Raw genomic sequence first — 19,191 nt, 5'->3', positions numbered from 1 at the left:
ATGCTGTTACAGTGAGCTCTAGGGCTTAGATCATTTGAGATGAATAATCCTAGGTCCTTGACAGAGTGAGGGTCATCTACAAGATCGTATTTGCCCAGCTTCTATTGGGTGTTTTGATTTTTGTTGCCAATGTGTAGGACCGAGCATTTGTTAGATGAGATTTGGAATTGCCAATTGCGCAACCATTCTGACACATAGTCAAGGTCACATTGTAGGGTAGCAGCATTATTGGTGGTGTTAAATAGTTTTACATCATCAGTGAAATGGATGCAGTTGCTTATAATAGGATCACAAAGGTCATTTATGTAAAGCAGAAAGAGTGTGGGTTCTAAAACGCTGCCTTGGGAGACACCACTGTTAACTGGTGCCAGATTTGATAGGGCGCTCCCTACTTGTTGCCCATTTGACTGGAACACAGTTATCCACTTGTGCAGGGATCTGGAAAGGCCGTAAGAGCTTAGTTTTAAAAGTAGTTTATCGTGTACCACTGAATCAAAGTGTCAGCGTTCCAAATATCATGCAGAATTAAATCAGAGTCCAAGGCAGAGCTATCCTTAAAGTTCCAATTTAATAAGATAGACATGTTGGCACAAACTGTGGAATCCCGAATCTGAAACCTTCCTTGGACTCCCACCCAGTTGAAAATTCATGATCTTGTCCCCACACCCATAAATCCATCACATGGTCCAATCTTCCTCTGCCACGCTGGCATTTCCACCCATCTAGTTCCAGTCAGATGCAGAGGTGCAGAGACAAAGAATGACCTTGATTTCTAGAAAGGAATGACAACAACACATTCCACAATTCTACTCCTTACTATTCCCCCCTCCCAATTTCCCACTAATGAAACAGCATAGTAAAGAAAGAGAGAGAAAGTATGGCAGGCCAAAGATCCTAAAAAGGAATATAACTGCAGGCCTGACACAAAGGCTTTGCAGAAGTCTATGTAAATTGCATTTATTGTTTTACCCTGGTCGAGTTGTGTGGTCCAAATGTTTCTGCAGTGCAGATTACAGGATAATTTTTTCCTAAAACTAAACTGCTTGTTAGAAAACAGGCTGTTTGTCTCTAAGTGGAGATATGATAGTATGTGAAGGTAGACACTGATAAAATTGCTTCAGTTCCAAAAATGATTTCTAATGAAAAAGTCAACCAATAACTTTTGCTTTTTGCAAGCTTAAATAGGTTTTTAGAATTATGATTTGTGTCCCTGAATGCAAAAGTGTACTTTGCTGTCCTCCAAATATAAAATTTTTGACTGATTGACTCATACCTTCATTCTTCTTACCTGCAGAAATTCAGCAACTCTGAATTTGAAAACCGCATGCTTGCAATGCAATGTACAGTGCGTTCAGAAAGTATTCAGGTCCCTTCACTTTTGTCAATTTTGTTATGCTACAGCCTGATTCTACAGTTGTTGAAATTCATTTTTCTCTCATTAATCTATACTTAGTACCCCATAATGACAAGATGAAAACAGAATTTTAGAAATGTCTGTAAATGTATTAAAATGAAAAAAACTGAAAAATCACATTAGCATAAGTGACCCTTCACTCAGTACTTTGTTGAAGCACCTTTGGAAGCAATTAAAACCCCAGGTCTTTTTGAGTATGATGCGACAAGATTTGCACACCTGGATTGGAGGATTTTCTGCCATTCTTCTTTGCAAATCCTCTCAAACTCAGTCAGGTTGGATGGTCACCATTGGTGGACAGCCATTTTCAAGGATGTTCAATAGGGTTCAAGTCAGGGCTCTGGCTGGGCCACTCTAGGACATTCACAGAGTTGTCCCTAAGCCATTCCTGTGTTGTCTTGGCTGTGTGCTTAGGATCATTCACATGTTGGAAAGTGAACCTTTGGCCCAGTCTGAAGTCCTAAGTGCTGTGGAACAGATTTTCATTGAGGATATCCCTGTACTTTGCTCCATTCAGCTTTCCCTCAACCCTGACTCATCATGTAGGAGTCCCAGTGCTCGGTGGCTGGGTCTTACTGAGCTGGTGGTGCGTGCGTAATCATTTTGTCTTGGCAAGCGGATTTGAATTTGCCACTTTAAGATGGCTGCTCAATGCTGCGCTTCACTCCGGGCTGGATTGACTTGCTGGATTGTTTCTGCTCTTTTGGTGCCTAGTTGCCTTCCAATCCCACCTTCGTCGCCAGTGTTAGATTGGGTGAACGGAAGAGGCAGACTCAGGCTTCAGTAACAACAGCTCTTTATTAAGTGACAACTATGTACAATTCAGCAAAGACTCTGTCTGGCAGCAGCCCTTTTATAGGGAGCTGTCAGACCCTTCGACCAATCAGATTTGAATACTGTTCCTGCCAGAACAGAGGACCTTGGTGGAAACTACTATACTGAATGTCAGTATATAACACTAATATTTATTCATTTTCATATCTTTGTTTTTCCACTGTTGTGCAAACACAATTCCAGCAGCTGCTAACATGTGTAAAATTAAATATGTATTGTATTCCCTTTGAAATACCCAACAAAATATTTCTGGTTTTAAATCCATATCTTGCTTTACCATTGCTTCTAACCATGACATCGCTAACTCTTGGATAGCTACTTGGACTGACCTAAATACTGAACCTAATTCCACGAGCACCAACATTTCCACCACGTGAGGTCGGAGAAAGCAGCAAGTCCATCTCCTCCACTGAAGTTCCACAACTTCCTGACTGCTGGAGTTTGCAGCAATACAGAAACTTCCAGGAGAAGTATGAGGGAGTGGCAGTATCCAACAAAAAGCTAGGTTGTGAGTTCTGTGCAAAACCCATGTTCTCATTAGAGAAAGGTATTCATGTTTCTAGAGAGTGGAAAAATTTCCAGGTTCTGGCAGCAGGGACAACTAAGGAGAATCAACAAGCATCGCTCAGAAAAAAATTGAAGGAACATTTTCAATCAAAAGCATCCCTTATTTGTAGAGAGAACAGTAAACAACAGGAGCAGGATGCTTTAACCAAATCCATAGATAAGTTAACTGACAAACATTTATCCAGTACTTGCAAAATATTTTTTACTGTTTACGATCTGGCACAAAGATGCAATCCATTCTCAGACATCGAAGCGCAGGTAAATTTGCTAACTACGGTTGGAGTAGATGTGGGAGTTGGCTTGCATTCACGGAGATCCGCAGTGAAAATAGTTGAATTCATTGCAAACGAAATTAAAACCACAGGATTACTACAAAGAATCTAAAGGTATGTATAATAATCGATGAAGCCTCAACACTTTCAATGAAAGCAATTCTGATAGTTTTTGTTAGAGCTGAGGATCCAGAATGCTCAGCAACCATTTTTGTTGAGCTGTTGGAATTAGAGAAACCAGATGCGAAGACCATATGTTCTGCAGCAATGGGAAGCTTGCGTAAAGTTGGATTTACCACCAGAAGAATTTAATAGCTTTCTGCTCTGATGGTGCCAACGTTATGCTTGGGAAAAAATATGGAGTCAGCACCAGAATAGCTCAAGATTTCCCAAACATCGCAATCTGGCACTGCTTGAACCACCACCTCCATTTGTGTTGGATGATGCAATAAAAGAAATAAAACAACTCAACCACTTCAAGATCTTCCTTGATAAAATACACATCACTTTCCAGAAATCCTGCAAGAGCCAGAATGACCTTTTCCAAATCTCTGAACAATTGGACATTGAAATTGTGAAGATTGGCAGAGTTTTGGGACCAAGATGGGCTGCCTGTAGTTTAAGTTCAACCATAGTTGTGTGGGGTGCTTATCCAGCGCTACATCAGTTTTTTCTGGGCAATGAAAGATTCCCAGGCATGGCTTCCTGTTTTGAAAATCTAAATTTTTTGAAGGATTTGGCCTTCATGATCGATATTCTAAATGAGATTTCTCTTCTGTCAATTGCCCTGCAGGGAAGATATTATCATGGTCGAAAAATTAGTATTGCCAACAATTAAAGCATTTGAAGTTCTTAGACAGGGAAAGGGCGCATATGAAAAAAACATTGTTGCAATGCTAGCTACACAAGCCTTCAAAAACATAAAATTAGCTCCAAATCAACGATTTGTTGCCCTTCCTCATGAAAAGTTTTTGTCAAGCATCATCTCCAATTTGAAGAAAAGGCTGATGGATTGCAACCATCTAAAAACAGGTAGCCAATTGCCAGCCGCAAACAAGTTACACTTTATCACATATTTGGAGCCAGATTACTGGAACATTGAAGATGTAGTCGTTCCATGGGCAGAAGCAGAGGTAGCACTGATTGCATTTGGCAATTTTTTTTTTAAACAAAAGTTTTATTGGTTTTTTTCAAGTATTTTGGGGAAAAGGGTACATAAATGTGGGAGAAAATTTTTTGACAGCTACATCATATGGAAGGTGATACTTCCCCGGAATCTTACATCTCTTTCATGTTTTATATATATCAAAATATCATTGTTACATTTATATTAGCAGTTATTTTACTCAATTCTTTAGCATCTTCAACTATATTTTATATCACTTCTACATTTCATTATATTAGCAATTGCAATATGTTTTTAATTCATTTCTGTGACCTAAGTTTCATTACTGTCTCCTCTCCCCTGTCGGTTGGCTGAGCCAAGGCTCCTCCTCCCATATGTCTTGTGCACCATCTCTTGTTTCACCTAGGAGGTCCTTATGTTTTTCCATGAAGGCTTCTGCCTCCACCACTGTGTTAATTCTCACTCTGGCCCCCTCCCAAAAAACCAACAGGCCTTCTGGAATTAACCACCGGAACCAGATTTTTTTTCATATTTTTTAGTTATAAAGAAGAATTTCTTCCTCTTATCTCTTATTCTTTTTGGTATCTGTTTCAAAATGGTTATTTCTTTGTCCTTATATCTTAAAGGTTCTCCCCTTTGAACTCCAAGAATCTCATCTCTTGTGGTTTTTCTGAAGAATTTAACATGAACCTCCCTTGGGACATTGTGTATTCTGGAATACGCTGAATTAATTCTATATATCAGGTCAATATCCCACCCTAGCTGTTGCCTATCTCTTTTAATATAATCTGCTAACATTGTTATCATAGTCTCCCTTAAGTCTTCACCCTCTGTTTCAGGTATATTTTGAAACCTAAGAAAAAAAGACATCCTTTCAAATTCCATTTTTTCCAAGTAGCTCTCAAACCCAATATTTTTTTTGTAAAGCCTTCATCTCTTCTCCCACCCCCACAGCATTCTCCCCCAAAGCATTTATTTTTTGACTATTTTGTACAGTCTGTTGTTGATTCTGTCTGAGTTCTTCCTTTAAGTCCGCCAGCTGCTTTTTTATTTTGTCCTGTCCCTTTAAGAGTGTCTGAAACATTTGGTGGAACGTGTCTTGAGACGGCTGTTCCCCCTCAGAAGCTTTTGGTTGCAAAAAGGAAGTTAATTGCGTTTGCGGGGGAACCGGGCTTGAAACAGCAGAAGATGGAGCCGAAGCTGGTTTGGGTGGAGGCTTTTTTGGAGGCATTTCAAAGTTCAGGAAAAGTTATAGTTCAAAGCAAGAAAAAAATGGCGTCTGTAGGGATACACCGCCAGGCGGGACCAGGAGACAGGCAAAGTCCAGTGTGGGACATCGATCTTCAATACAGCTCCCCTCTGGTTATATTCAATTTTCCCCAATCCAAGGGGTTGTATAAAGAGATTCCTCTAGGGTTCACCCAGGTTTTATAATTCCAGCCCAAAAAGTTTTTCAGAGACGGCAGTTCATTTGTAACAACATAAACGCGGGATGAAACGCCATTTTGGCTAAGCCTTCCCCAGGGAATGGAGAACAGTCATTTAGAAAGTTTCCATTCGTAGCTTTTAAGGTCAGCTCACTTTCTTTCTTCCGCAATTGCTAAAGAAGGTCATTAGCCCATTGCTTGAAAGAAGTGAATATCAAAGGTTTTTTTTTCCAATTCTCTCTCTGTAAGAGAGATTGTGTAAAGCCGCTTTTCCGAGAAGGGGGGGAGAAAAAGCCCCCCTCTCCAATCTTAACACTTTGTAGAGATCAAAGAGTCTTAAGGATACTGCTAATCCTCATTTACTTAATTGTTCAAAGGGAGTAAAAAAAAAGACCCGGGGGGGGTCCCTCCTCACCACATTTCTGCTGTTGCCTTCAAGTGAAGCATTTTCTTCTGATCTCCGGACGAAAGCGCGCTTGGCAAGCACCCCCCCAAAAGCCTCCCAGTGCCTAGGGCAAAGCTGGCAGCCCCCCTGCAGCCGCCGCTGCTCCAGGGGGCTCCAGCAAGCCACCCCCTCGGCAAGCCGCCCCTACAAGGCATCTTGTGCCCCCCCCTTGATCAGGGGGGGGCACTGGGACGGCGAGCGGCGGACAGCATGTCCATCGTCCACAGAAACAGGAAGTAGAATCTGCATTTGGCAAAAATTTTAATTATGAAATTAATTTGAATGACTACAGAGATTTTTTTGGAAAATGTGCTCAAAAATCCAAACAACTACAAAATTCCTGACGGTATCAGAAAAGCTAGAGATATTGTCAGCACAATTGCTGTTAGTTCAGCAGAGGCAGAAAGAGGGTTCTCAAAAATGAACCTCATGTTCAGAGCAAATAACCCGCCTAATTGTTCCAAACGTAAGTAATCTGATGATGATAAGTGTTGTTGGCATGCCTGTTGAGAGATGGAACCCAATTCCTGCAGTGAAAAAGTGTCTCAGAGCACACCATCACATGGCTGATGATCCACAAGTAAAGACCAAGAAAGGTGCAACTGAGGAATCTGGAAGCCTAAAAACAATCTGAAAATATCTTCAACCAGAAAACCAATAACACAAGTAAGTACTTGAGTGTATCTCTTTCATTGTGTTATTCTTTTTTTAATATTTTTTTTTATTTTCAGACAAACACAAACACACACCACATATAACATAAAAGCCTCTTCAACTACACAAAGTGTGTTGATTGGTTACAAGGTATTTCTGTGTCCTTTCCATAGTCCTCACTTGAATTTTATCAAAATTCATATATTGACAATACATTTGTATTTATATATTTATATATTTGTATACATTGTTATTATGCTTCCTCCTATTCTAAATCATTCAATCATTTTAGCATTGATAACATTATCTAATAATTTTTGATTCCATGTTTTTTCCCCATTATTAGTATCATCAATCTAATATACATGTATACAAATTGTTATAATTATTAAACATCCATTAAGCCTAGCTATTATTACATCCTTTCAACATATGGCATATTAAATTTGAAGTAACTTTATATTATGACATTTTATTACATCATCCTGAAATCATCCAATGATATTACATCTTTATATTCTATTCTATATAGAATTGTTTATCTTTTATAAAAAGGCTTTTGAACATCATCTCCATGATCCTCACTTATAGTTTGTATAAGATTTCATATTATCAATTTAGTATATGCAAATGCTTTGTTATCATTATTAATCATTTATTTGACTATAGCTATTATTGCGTTGTATATAGCACTCAAAATTTAACTATATTAAACTAAAATTTATTGTGACATTCCATTATTTTCGCATTAATAACATTCTCTAATAATTTTCAATTCCATATTTTTCCCATTATTAATATCATTAATCTAATATACTTGTATACAAATTGATATAATTATTAAACATCCATTAAACCTAGCTATTATTACATCCTTTCAACATAAGGCATATTAAATTTTAAAGTAACTTTATATTATGACATTTTATTACATCATCCTGAAATCATCCAAATGATATTATATCTTTATATTCTATTCTATATAAAATTGTTTATCTTTTATAAAAAGGCTTTTCAACATCATCTCCACAATCTCCACAGTATTGCATAAAATTTCATATCAATCTAGTATATATAAATGCTTTATCATTATTAATCATTTATTTGACTATAGCTATTATTACATTGTACATAGCACTCAAAATTTAATTACATTTAACTAAAGTTTATTGTGACATTTCATTTCATCATCCTGTATCCTTCCAGAGATAGTGTAGTCCAATACCTCTTGCCATTTGTAAAGTCTGTATTCTAAGTGTTTTCTTGATAAGTCTTATGTGGACTTCTCTTAAGAACTTGTTGTTCATTGCTTGTCTTTCATTGTGTTATTCTTATGTAAGGTGTAAGTGCATGCAATTAAAGTCTTCCTTTCTGTGTCTCTTCTTTGTGCAGGTTATTAGAGCAAGGTGGTGAGGTGGTGGTGCAGAAGACCAGTAAGGACAGTCAACCTTCCTCTGTAAGCAGCTGTCTTTATAGTTTTCTGTGCTGGTTTCATCCTAATGCAGTGGATGCAATTGAAGAGTTCATTTCTGTGTCTCTTCTTTGTGCAGGCCATTCATTGGAGCAAGTGTGGTCAGTGATGTAGAAGACCGGCGAGGCAATCATCTTTCCTATGTAAGTAGATGTTTTATCGCTTTGTGTGCTTGTTTCATCCTTAATATAGTAGTGCATGCAATTAAAGTCTTTCTTTCTGTATCTGTGCAGGCCATTCATTGGAGCAAGGTGATCAGTGGGTGACTTCAACACACAAAAGGACAGTCACCTTTCTTTTCTATTATTTTGTGTGCTTGTTTCATCCTAATGCAGTGCATGCAGTTAAAGTCTTCCTATCTGTGTCTCTTTGTGCAGGCCATTCATTGGAGCAAGGTGGTCAGTCGGTGATGTTGAAGACACACAAAAGGCCAGTCATCTTCCTTTTCTATTATTTTGTGTGCTAGTTTCTTTTTTTTAATTTTATTGTTTTAATTAGACAGAAAACACACACACAAAACACTCTTCAATACATCTTCCAGCAAGCATGTCGATTGGTTACAATTAAATTCCGTGCATTACTACAATCATTCTTTATATTTCATTCAAATTGAATTCTACTTATTTATCACCTAGGATTCTTATTTCTGTCCTCCATCCACCTATACCATTTATCCCATATCTGATAGAATTCTGATTCTTCTTTTCCCTGGATTTCTTTAGTTAGTTTGTCCATTTCAGCACAGTCCATCACCTTTCTTATTATTTCATCTTCACTTGGAGTTAGCTTGTTTTTCCATTTCTGGGCATAGGCAATCCTTGCCGCCGTTATTATATGCAGCATTAAATACTAGGTTTCTTTTTTGTATTTTGCAGGTAGTAATCCTAATAAGAAGATTTCCGGTTTCCATTCTATTTTAACTCCCGTTATTGCCTCCAGCCAGTTTTTAATCTTTTTCCAAAACTTTTTAGCCTCTTCACAGGTCCACCATAAGTGGTAATACGTTCCGTGTATCGATTCGCATTTCCAACATTTTGGGGATGTATTTGATGATATTTTAGCTAACCTTGTTGGTGCCAGGTGCCATCTATAAAACATTTTATACTGGTTTTCCTTATATGCGACTGAGAGTGTCATTTTAAAGTTTGTTCCCCAAAATTTTTCCCATTTGTCTAATTCAATATTGTGTCCAAAGTTCTGTGCCCATTTTATCATTTGTTCTTTCACAATTTCCTCTTCTATTTTATATTTCAGGAGAAATTTATATATTCTCCCTATCATTTTTCTATCTGGGCTTTGAATGATTTTATCCAATTCGTGTGATTCTGTTTCAATGTCATATAATTTGGTATCATTATTGTATTTAGTTTTGATTTGCGGGTAGGTTAACCAGTCCACTTTCATGTTCTGTTCTGCCAATTCTTCAATTGTTTTTAAGTTTCCCTGTCTATCAATTAAGTCTCTATATCTTAGCATTTTGTTCCAATCTATAAAATTTGGGTGAGTCGTCCTTTCTGTCAGTGATAGCCAATTCGGGATTTTCACGTAATGGATTTTTTTTATTTTGAGCCATTTTTGCAATAACACTCTTCTAATTAAATGTTTTTGAAAGTATTTGTGCATTTTATTTTTATCATCCCATAGGAAAGTGTGCCAGCCTGCTTGCAAATCATGGCTTTCCAGGGTCAAAATTCTTTTATTCTTTAGCTCTATCCAATCCTTCACCCATGTTATTGATACTGCCAATGCGTATAAATCCCAATTTGGTAATGCTAAACCTCCCCTCTCTTTGCTGTCTTGCAATGACTTTAGTTTGATCCTCGCTTTTCGTCCCTGCCAAATAAACCTAGTGGTTATGTTATTTAATTCTTGAAAGAATTTTTTACCTGGGTTAATAGGTGCGGCTTGCAATAGGAATAAGATTCTTGGTAAAATATTCATTTTGATTGTTGCTATGCGTCCCATGAGTGATAGTTGAATATTTTTCCAATTTTCTAAGTCTTCCTTTATTTGTATCACTAATTTGTTATAGTTATCATCTTTAATTGTGGAACATTTTGCTGACACCCAGATCCCCAGGTATTTCACTTTCTTAGCTATTTGCATATTGGTTATTATTTCCAGTTCCACTTTTTGTTTTTTTGTCATGTTTTTGGTTATCATTTTTGTTTTGTTTTTATTGATCCTTAATCCTGCCACTTCGCCATATTCTTCTAATTTTTGAATTAATTTCTGACTGGAATCTAATGGGTCCTCTAGTACAAATACTAAGTCATCGGCATAGGCTTGGGCCTTATATTCTTCATTTTTGAGTCTTAAACCTTTTATTCCCTGGTCTTTCCGAATTTCATTTAATAAAATTTCCAAAGTCAATATGAACAGCAAAGGAGAGAGGGGGCATCCCTGCCTGACTCCCTTTTTTATTTCGATCTTCTCTGTTAATTCTCCATTCATCAGAACTTTGGCTGTCTGGTTATTATAAAATCCTTCTATCATTTTTATAAATTTTTTACCGAATTTCATCTCATCCAATACTGTTATTATAAATTTCCAAATTACATTGTCAAATGCTTTTTGTGCATCAAGGAAAACCAGTACCATTTGTTTTTCTGGGTGCGCCTCATAGTACTCTATTATGTCTAGGATGATTCTCGTATTATTTCTTTTTTTTAAGTTTATTTATTTTTCTTTAAAAAAAGACAAAACAACACATACAGCACAAGAGCAGGGAAGTAAAAAAAAAAACCACACAATTTCATCAAGCATGTCGTTTGGTTACAAGTTTTTGTGCAGTGGTTTTTACAATTAAGGATACGGTCTCTAATTATCCATTAAACGTAGTTAAATATTTCATTGAGCATTGTATGTTCAAATTGCCATTAGTGTTCTTTCTTTTGTGACAACCCTTGTTTCTTTACCTCTATAATTATATACTAGGTAACAATAAGTCTTTATAAAATTATATCACCATTCTCTCAAAGGTAAAAATAAAGATTAAGTCAAAGAAAAAAGAAACTCATTACTTCATATAAGACATTTCTACTTTCCATTAGCCTTAGAATTTCCAATCATCCTCAACTCCAAATTTAATTTTCCATTATTATTTGTCAATCCATGTAGTCATTAAATATTTCAGTCTATATTTATATCCATTATTCATTACATCATCATTATTCCATTTTATATTATAAGGTAGTCACCAGCTACAATCATACCTAACAATTTAAATCATCTCACTCTTATACATTAAATACACTATTATTCTTATCTCGTATAAGTAAATAGTCTGTTTCATAGTGAAAGCTTAACATGTATAGAAAGATAAAAAAGAAAAAGAGATTTTTTCAAAACATTAAGTATAGCTTTCTATTATTATTACATATGAGATAGGATAAAGGGGAAAAAAAGATTCATTTCCAGATTTTTTTATCCAGCCATTGATAAAACAAGTCCCATACTTTATAGAATTGCTCATCCTCTAGTTCTCTAATTTCAAATGTAAGTTTACTCATTTCAGCACAGTCCATTATTTTCCGAACAATTTCTTCCTCTGTTGGTAATTTCTCATTTTCCAGTTTTTAGCAAATACAATTCTAGCAGCTGTTAACACATTTATGATCAGATATTTCAAGTCCTTATTGTATATTTCTGGTATTATTCCCAATAGAAAAAGTTCTGGTTTCAAGTCTATATGTTTATGTATCATTTTCTCCAACCACATGTGTATTTTAGTCCAATATCTTTTAGCTTCAGGACAGGTCCACCACATGTGGTAGAATGTACCCGGCGTATGTTGACATTTCCAGCATTTTTCAGACTTATTCTTCGACATTTTAAACTGGGGTATTTTATTGGCTAATAATTTTATTATTATTATTTTATGTATTTATGATTATTACCTCCTTCCTGTATGTCAGTGCTTCTCAATTATTTTCTGTCATGCCCCCCCTAGGAAGAAGAAAACATTTCGCGCCCCCCCCCCGCGCGACTGTAAATAGTATAATTTGTCTATAAAATTGTTATAAGTACACCTCTGCATAACATAGCACACCGGTCTTTCCTCGTCTCCCACCGTAGTCACATGCTTTCTTTCCTCTTTCCCTCTTACTTGTCTATCCTTCCTTCCACCCTCCCTTCCTCCTTCCCTTCCTTCCTGCCTCCCTTCCAGTTCCCTCCTTCCTCTTTCCCCCTGCCTGCCTGCCTTCTTTCCTCTTTCCCTATCCTCCTATCCTTCCTTTCTCCCTCCCTCCTTCCCTGCCTCCCTTCCAGATCCATTCTTCCCTCCTTCCTTCTGCCTCCTTCCTTCCTGCCTGCTTGCCTTCTTTCCTCTTTCCCTCTTGCTTGTCTATCCTTCCTTCCACCCTCCCTTCCTCCTTCCCTTCCTTCCTGCCTCCCTTCCAGTTCCCTCCTTCCTCTTTCCCCCTGCCTGCCTTCTTTCCTCTTTCCCTATCCTCCTATCCTTCCTTTCTCCCTCCCTCCTTCCCTGCCTCCCTTCCAGTTCCATTCTTCCCTCCTTCCTTCTGCCTCCTTCCTGCCTGCTTGCCTTCTTTCCTCTTTCCCTCTTGCTTGTCTATCCTTACTCCCTCCTCCCCTTCTTCCCTCCCTCCCTGCCAGCAGCTCCTCCAGCATCCCAGCTGGAAGCAGCAGCACAACAGTCGCCGTTACCAGGGGCGAAGGGGTGGCGGTGGCAAGATCGGGCGACCGCCGCCCCTTTGTCCCTTCCCCACCAGCGGCTGTTGCGCTTCCGCTTCCAGACGGAATGCTGGCGGTGGAGCTGCTGGCGGGGAGGCGAGCTACCTGCATAAAGACGCCGCCGAGGGCATGGCAGAATATATCCCGGCTTGAAGTGGCAGCGCTGGGGACTGCTCAGAGACTCATCAGAGCCGCGGGCTGGAGCTGTGCAAAAAGTCTGCTTGGGCTGGGGGGGGAAGGGAGGGAAGCCTGGGACAGCCATGCTTCCCTCCCTCTCACCCCCGCCCGAGCAGGCTTCTTGCACAGCTCCAGCCCGCGGCTCCAATGAAAATCCACAGTCCGAAGTGCTGCCACTTCCAGGCGGGATATATTATGCCTCGCCCACGCTGCCGCCACCGCCGTTGCACCCAGATGGAAAGGGAGCCTTCGCGCCCCCCTTTACGGAGCCTCGCGCCCCCCCCCAGGGGGGCGCGCCCCACTATTTGAGAACCGCTGCTGTATGTGTATGTGTATGTGTTTATGTATATTCATCTGCTTTTTATTGTACGCCGCCCCAAGTCCCTTGTGGAGAGGGAGCGGCTAACAAATCGAATAAAACTAAACTAAAACTTCTTGTTTTGTGCCTTTCTCTCCAAATATCGTGTAATTTGTATTCGATTGCCATTTCAAAAAAGGATTTGGGTAGCATTTTTTTTCTTTTTTTTTCTTTTTGCTTTCATAGTCCATTTTTTTGTCCACTATTGCATTATAGTCCCCAATTAAGCAAATATTTTCATATTCCAATTCATTTATTTTGTTGTGTAGTTTCCTATAAAATTCCTCTTGTTTCTGATTTGGTGCATATATGACTATTAATAGTATCGGTTTTTCTGTTGTCTCTAATTCAATCATTAGTATCCTGCCTTCTTCATCAGCGTAGACTTCTTTGGAATTTATTTTTTCCTTTATATAGGTTGCTATCCCTCTTTTTTTTTCTGCTAGTGTTGTGTATAATTTCCCTAGTTTTTTATTTTCCAATAAGTTCTTATGGTCCCTTTTAATATGCACTTCCTGTATGCAGATTATATCTACCTTTAGTTTCTTCAGTTTGTTAAACATCTGCACTCTTTTTTTTGGTGTGTTCAATCCGTTCAAGTTTATTGAGATAATTGTTATTTCCTGGTCCATCTTTAGATGGGTTTTTTCTTGTTACTTCTAGTTTGTATCTGACTCTTCCCTCTCGCACCTTCCTTTTCTGCTCTCTCTCTTTCTTGCCTCTGTTCTTCTTTCCTGTTTCTTTCTATATCTTCTGATGTTTCTTCCTCTTGGCCTCGCCTTCCCCTTTCTAGCTCCTCTTTGCTTCCTTGTTCTTCTTCCCCTGTACAGTATCTCTCATGGAATTCCTGCGCTTCCTCTATATTCTCTATCTTATATCTTTTCCCTTGCCATGTCACCAGTACCCCTTCTGGTATCAGCCGTACATTATTCTGTTTTTATTTAACTGGTTTGTTAGAAATTGGTATTGTCTACATCGTTCACGGATTCTCCGTGGAATCTGGTTAAGCGTGATCAACTCTTTTCCCTGGTATGTAAACGTCCCTTCTCTGGTTTTTTTGTATACCTCATCTCTGGTTGTTTTTTTGGCAAATCTTACATGCACTTCTCTTGGGAGTCTGTGGCTTCTGGCATAATTAGTATGGACTCGGTAAGCTTCATCAATATCTCCTCTCAACTCTTGCTCTTTTCTCTGTAGCATTTTGGCAAAGATTTCAATCATTTTCCCTTTCAGATATTCCTCCTTCTCTTCCGGTATGTTTTGGAATCTTAAATAGAATGCAGCTCTTTCATTTTCAAGTCGCATTATTGATAACTCTAGTTCTTTATTCAATTGTCTATATTCTAGCTCCATTTTTTCCACCTTCTGGCCTGTTTGTTCTATTTTTGTTTCAATGTTCTGGATTTTCTGTTCATTGATTGCTAAGGCGGTCTGTATCTTTTCAATTTTATCATCCACGGTTTTAATATTTCCTTTTAGTTCTCCTGTTTCATTTTTCACTTCTTCATGATTCCTCCTTGTCTCTTCATGATTTGTAGCTGTCACTTCTTGATTTCTTATAAGCATCTCTTGTATCATTTGGAGCATTAATTGCATACTTTGCAATGTTGGTGCTGGCCCTGTTGTTTCTGCCATCTTTCCACCTTTCTCCAGTCCTAGTGCGCTCTCAATTGATCTTTGATTTGAGGAGGGGGGTGTTGCCAGAGTCGTATTAGGTGTGGTTTTTTTAATTGACTTTCCTGAAGTTGCCATTTTTATCCCCCTAATTATCCTTGTCCACAATTGCATATAAGTTCTACTTTGCTTCTACTTTATCAACAATATCAATGTTATCAGTCTTATCAATCTTATCAATAGTTATCTATCTCAATATTTAGTAGTAATTAACCTTCCTTAATATCACGTTTCAGTATCTACACATTCCTATGTATTATTCCATTCTATTTAAATCCTTAATTATCATATATCTTATCGTTATTTATCACACAGTTTTCTTATACAGATTAATATCTCTCCAGTGTATCAATTATAAGGGTAATAGGTAATAAAAGGTTACTGATTTTTCCAGACCACAGGTTCCAGTTTTGATCCATTAGATGTCATCCTCTGTTCAGTATCAGTGTTAGTGTCAGTCAATTAATACAACCAGTCCAGCTACCAGGGGAAATAAGGGTGGGTGGGTAGGTAGTGGAGCCCTCTGATCATTCCAGAAGAGCAAGAGAAAAAAAAGTCAGCAAATCGACAACCAACCCCAATGTTGAACACTTTTGTACTTTCCAAGTCTTTTCAATAATTACACTGTCTTACTCTTATTATCCATGCCGGGATTTTGCTTTCTCTCTGGGCTATTTAGTTCAAGTTATTTACGCTGTCAATTCACAGACCGTAAATCTGCTCTCACAGCTTCTCGGCAAAAGTCTGAAAAAATCTCCTTCTCAGAGCCTCTTTCTTTCCAGCTCACCTTTCTGCCAGATATGTGTCGTTTCCCTCTTCTTTGGGTTGTAGTAACGGATACCTCGATTTCAGCTGCTCTGTCTTTTTGCTTCCTTCTTATGTGGCCGCCATTGTTCAGTCCTGACAAAGTGGCAGGGTGATTCCTCGTCCGTTTAGTGGGTTTCTCCTGCCGCTGGGAGGATTTGCCTTATTGTCCCAGTGTCTTCAGAGTTTCCTCCTTAATCTGTTGGTCCCTACAGGATCCACAGCACTCAAATATGAGCCCAAATGAAGAAGTTGGAGTTAAAGATTAGGAGAGCTCCCGTTCCTCAGCTCCAGACTCGCTGACGTGACCACAGGAAGTCTTGTGTGTTAGTTTCATCCTAATGCAGTGCATGTAATTGAAGAGTTCATTTCTGTGTCTCTTTGTGCAGGCCCTTCATTGGAGCAAATGTGGTGAGTGACGTAGAAGACCAGCAAGCACAGTCATCTTCCTTCTGTAAGTAGCTGTTTTTATTGTTTTGTGTGCTGGTTTCATCCTAATGCAGTGCATGCAATTGAAGAGTTCATTTCTGTGTCTCTTCTTTGTGCAGGCCATTCATTGGAGTCAGTAATATTTAAGATTGGCAAGGAAAGTCATCTTCCTTCTGTAAGTAGTTCTTTTATTGTTTTGTGTACTTATTTTAATCTTATTTAAGTAGTAAGTGCACAAAATAATAAATTTCCTTTTTTATATCTTCTTTTTGTAGATCATCCATTGGGGCAAAGAATTCAGTGACATCATCTTGGCCACTCCCACCCGGTCACATGGCTGGCAAGCCACTCCCACCCGGTCACATGGTCAGCAAGCCATTCTCACAAAGCAGGCCACACCTACAGAAGAGATTCTAAAAATTTTTGAAACCCACCACTGGACTAAGCGTGTGCTTTTTACACTCTCAGGAAGCCTAGGTCAGAACACATGGCTGGAACGGGTCCACTACTTGTTGGAGAAGACCTGGAGGTTTTACCTGGTCTCTTTTTCATGGCCACACAAGTGGCACAGCTTTTAACATAGTCCTCAATGTCTCTTTTCATCTTTGGCCACCAGAATTGCCTCCTTGATGGGTGCAGGGTCTTCAAGTAGCCAAAGTGCCCTGCCTGTTTGGAATCGTGGCTCTTCTGGAGCGCTTGGAGACATGGGCTGTTTGGGACATACAATTTGGAGCCTTTTCAAGCCAGTCTGTCTTTGAGGGTCAGCACTCCTTTGTTGTCATTGTACCATGCGTCCACAGAGAGCCAGTCTTTTAACTTCTGCATCATCCCCCCCCCCCGCTTTCCGTTGTTGCACTTGATCTTTGGCGGTGGACTGCACAGCAGTTTGGGAGGGGGGAAGCATGTCATGGACCACCTCCTCCTATTTACTGTTATATTGGTGTTTTTATGACAATGTGTCTGCTTGCAGGTTTTTCCCCCCCAGGGATGTATTTAAGCATAAAGTTGAACTGTTTGAGGTATTACACCCACCTGACTTGCTTTAGGAAGAGCTTATGCAGAGTGCTGAGTGCCTCCAGGTTTTGTAGTCCATTCATACCTTGAAAGGCACTTGGCTGCCTTCGAGGAAGTGGTGCCAGGTCATCAGCACCCATTGGACTCCGTGTGCCTCTTTCTCCTCTTGGTTTCGGTCAGTTTTTTGGAAGTGTAAGTGCAGGGCTGCAAGTTGCCTTTTGGGCTCTTTTGAAAGAGGACTATAGCAATGGCTATGTCATAGGCGTCAGCTTGGTTTACAAAGGGCTGCTTGGGGTTCAGGTGTTTGAGGACCGGCTCTTTGGTGAATAGTCTTTTGAGCATTTCAAATGCCTACTGGCATTCTAGGGTCCACTTTAGGGGTTGGTCCAGTCATGGTTTCACTCCCCTCTCCAGTCTTTAACAGTTCAGTAATGGGTAGGGCAATTTTCTCAAAGGAGGGGATGAATTGGCTGTAAAAATTTGCAAATCCCAGGAAGCTTTGGAGCTGCTTGTCAGTACAAGGGAGCTTCCAGTCCAAAACCACTTGGACCTTGGCTGGATCGATTTCTATGTCTTCACTGGACACACGGTACCCTAGGTAATTTACGCTAGACTGATGAAATTCACACTTATACAGCTTGGCATACAGTTTGGCTGCAAGGAGTTTCTTGAGTACTTGGCGCACTAGTTTAATATGCTCCTCTAGGGTTTCAGTGAAGATGGGAATTCACCTAAATACACGAGGGCAGGTGCTCGTCCAGCACATCATTGATTAATTATATGAAGACCATAGGGGCTCCTTGGAGACCAATGGCATTACTTTGAATTGGAAACTCCCCAAGGGGCAGTTGAAGGCTGTCTTCCATTGGTCTCCTTCTTTGATTTGTACCCTGTAGTACACTTCCCACAGGTCTAATTTTGCGAACACTTTTCCCTTTTCTTGGTGGGCTAGCAGGTCTTTCAGGAGGGGGACTGGATAGGTATTCTCCATGCAAACTGTGCTTATTTCTCTAAAATGCATGCATAGCTTCATTGAGCCATATTTCTTCTCTTTAAAGAGGACCAGGCAACCACCCTGGACTTTGATGGTTGTATGAATCCTTGGGCTAGGTTCGTGTCGATGTATTCTCTCAGCTCTGTCATCTCTTTGGGGGTCATGGAGTACATTTTTGGCTTTGGTAGCTTTACCCCAGGTACAAATTCTATGGCACAGTCTTTGGGGTGTTGGGGGGTAGGGCATTACACTCCTCTTCTCTAAACACCCCTATTAGGTCCTGGTATTCTTTAGGGAACTGGGGGATGCCTAGAAACAGTTTGGAGGTTGTGGCTTTTTTGCTTCGCTTAGTGCTGTTTGGCCATTGGACAGTTCCGTTTGTGGCAGTGTTAGGAGGAGGGAGCCAATATCAGCTTTATGTAACCCCCTTCCCACCAAATGGTGAACCCCCATTTGTCCTGCTATGCCAGGCCTAGGATCACTGCTTTAGTCACTTTTGGTGCCACCATGAAGCGGATGATTTTCCAGTGCCAGCCCATTTCTAACCACACAGGTTCAGTGATGAGGGTGGCAAGGGCTCCCCCTATCAATGACCCATCCACTTGCTCGAATCGTATGGATTGGGTCAATGTTTTCGTCCTGATCCCTATCTTCAGGATTGTGGGTAGGCTGATCAGACAGCGGGTGCAACCCGTGTCTATGATGGCTTCCACCTCTCCTTGTGCCCCAGTCTTTGGCACTATCAGTCTCAACTGAATGATGAACAGGGGGATGGCTTCACTTACCATCAGGTCATCCTCCCCCTTGTCATTGCTGTTGTAGACCACTGGCAGTAGTGG

General features: G+C 39.7%; 1 long non-coding RNA gene across 1 annotated transcript; it reads left to right on the top strand.

Annotated features, from left to right (window-relative positions):
* The first annotated feature begins 16,290 nt into the window (after nucleotides 1-16,290).
* On the top strand, nucleotides 16,291-17,118 carry LOC309383224. The gene is made up of 3 exons (XR_014173797.1): nucleotides 16,291-16,369; nucleotides 16,464-16,519; nucleotides 16,620-17,118. It is a non-coding gene; the product is annotated as an uncharacterized lncRNA (long non-coding RNA).
* The last annotated feature ends 2,073 nt before the right edge of the window (nucleotides 17,119-19,191 follow it).

This window comes from Natrix helvetica (genome assembly GCF_964273705.1).
Source record: "Natrix helvetica genome assembly, chromosome: 1".
Classification (NCBI taxonomy): Eukaryota; Metazoa; Chordata; class Lepidosauria; order Squamata; family Natricidae; genus Natrix; species Natrix helvetica.
This window is presented reverse-complemented; position numbering and strand designations above follow the sequence as displayed.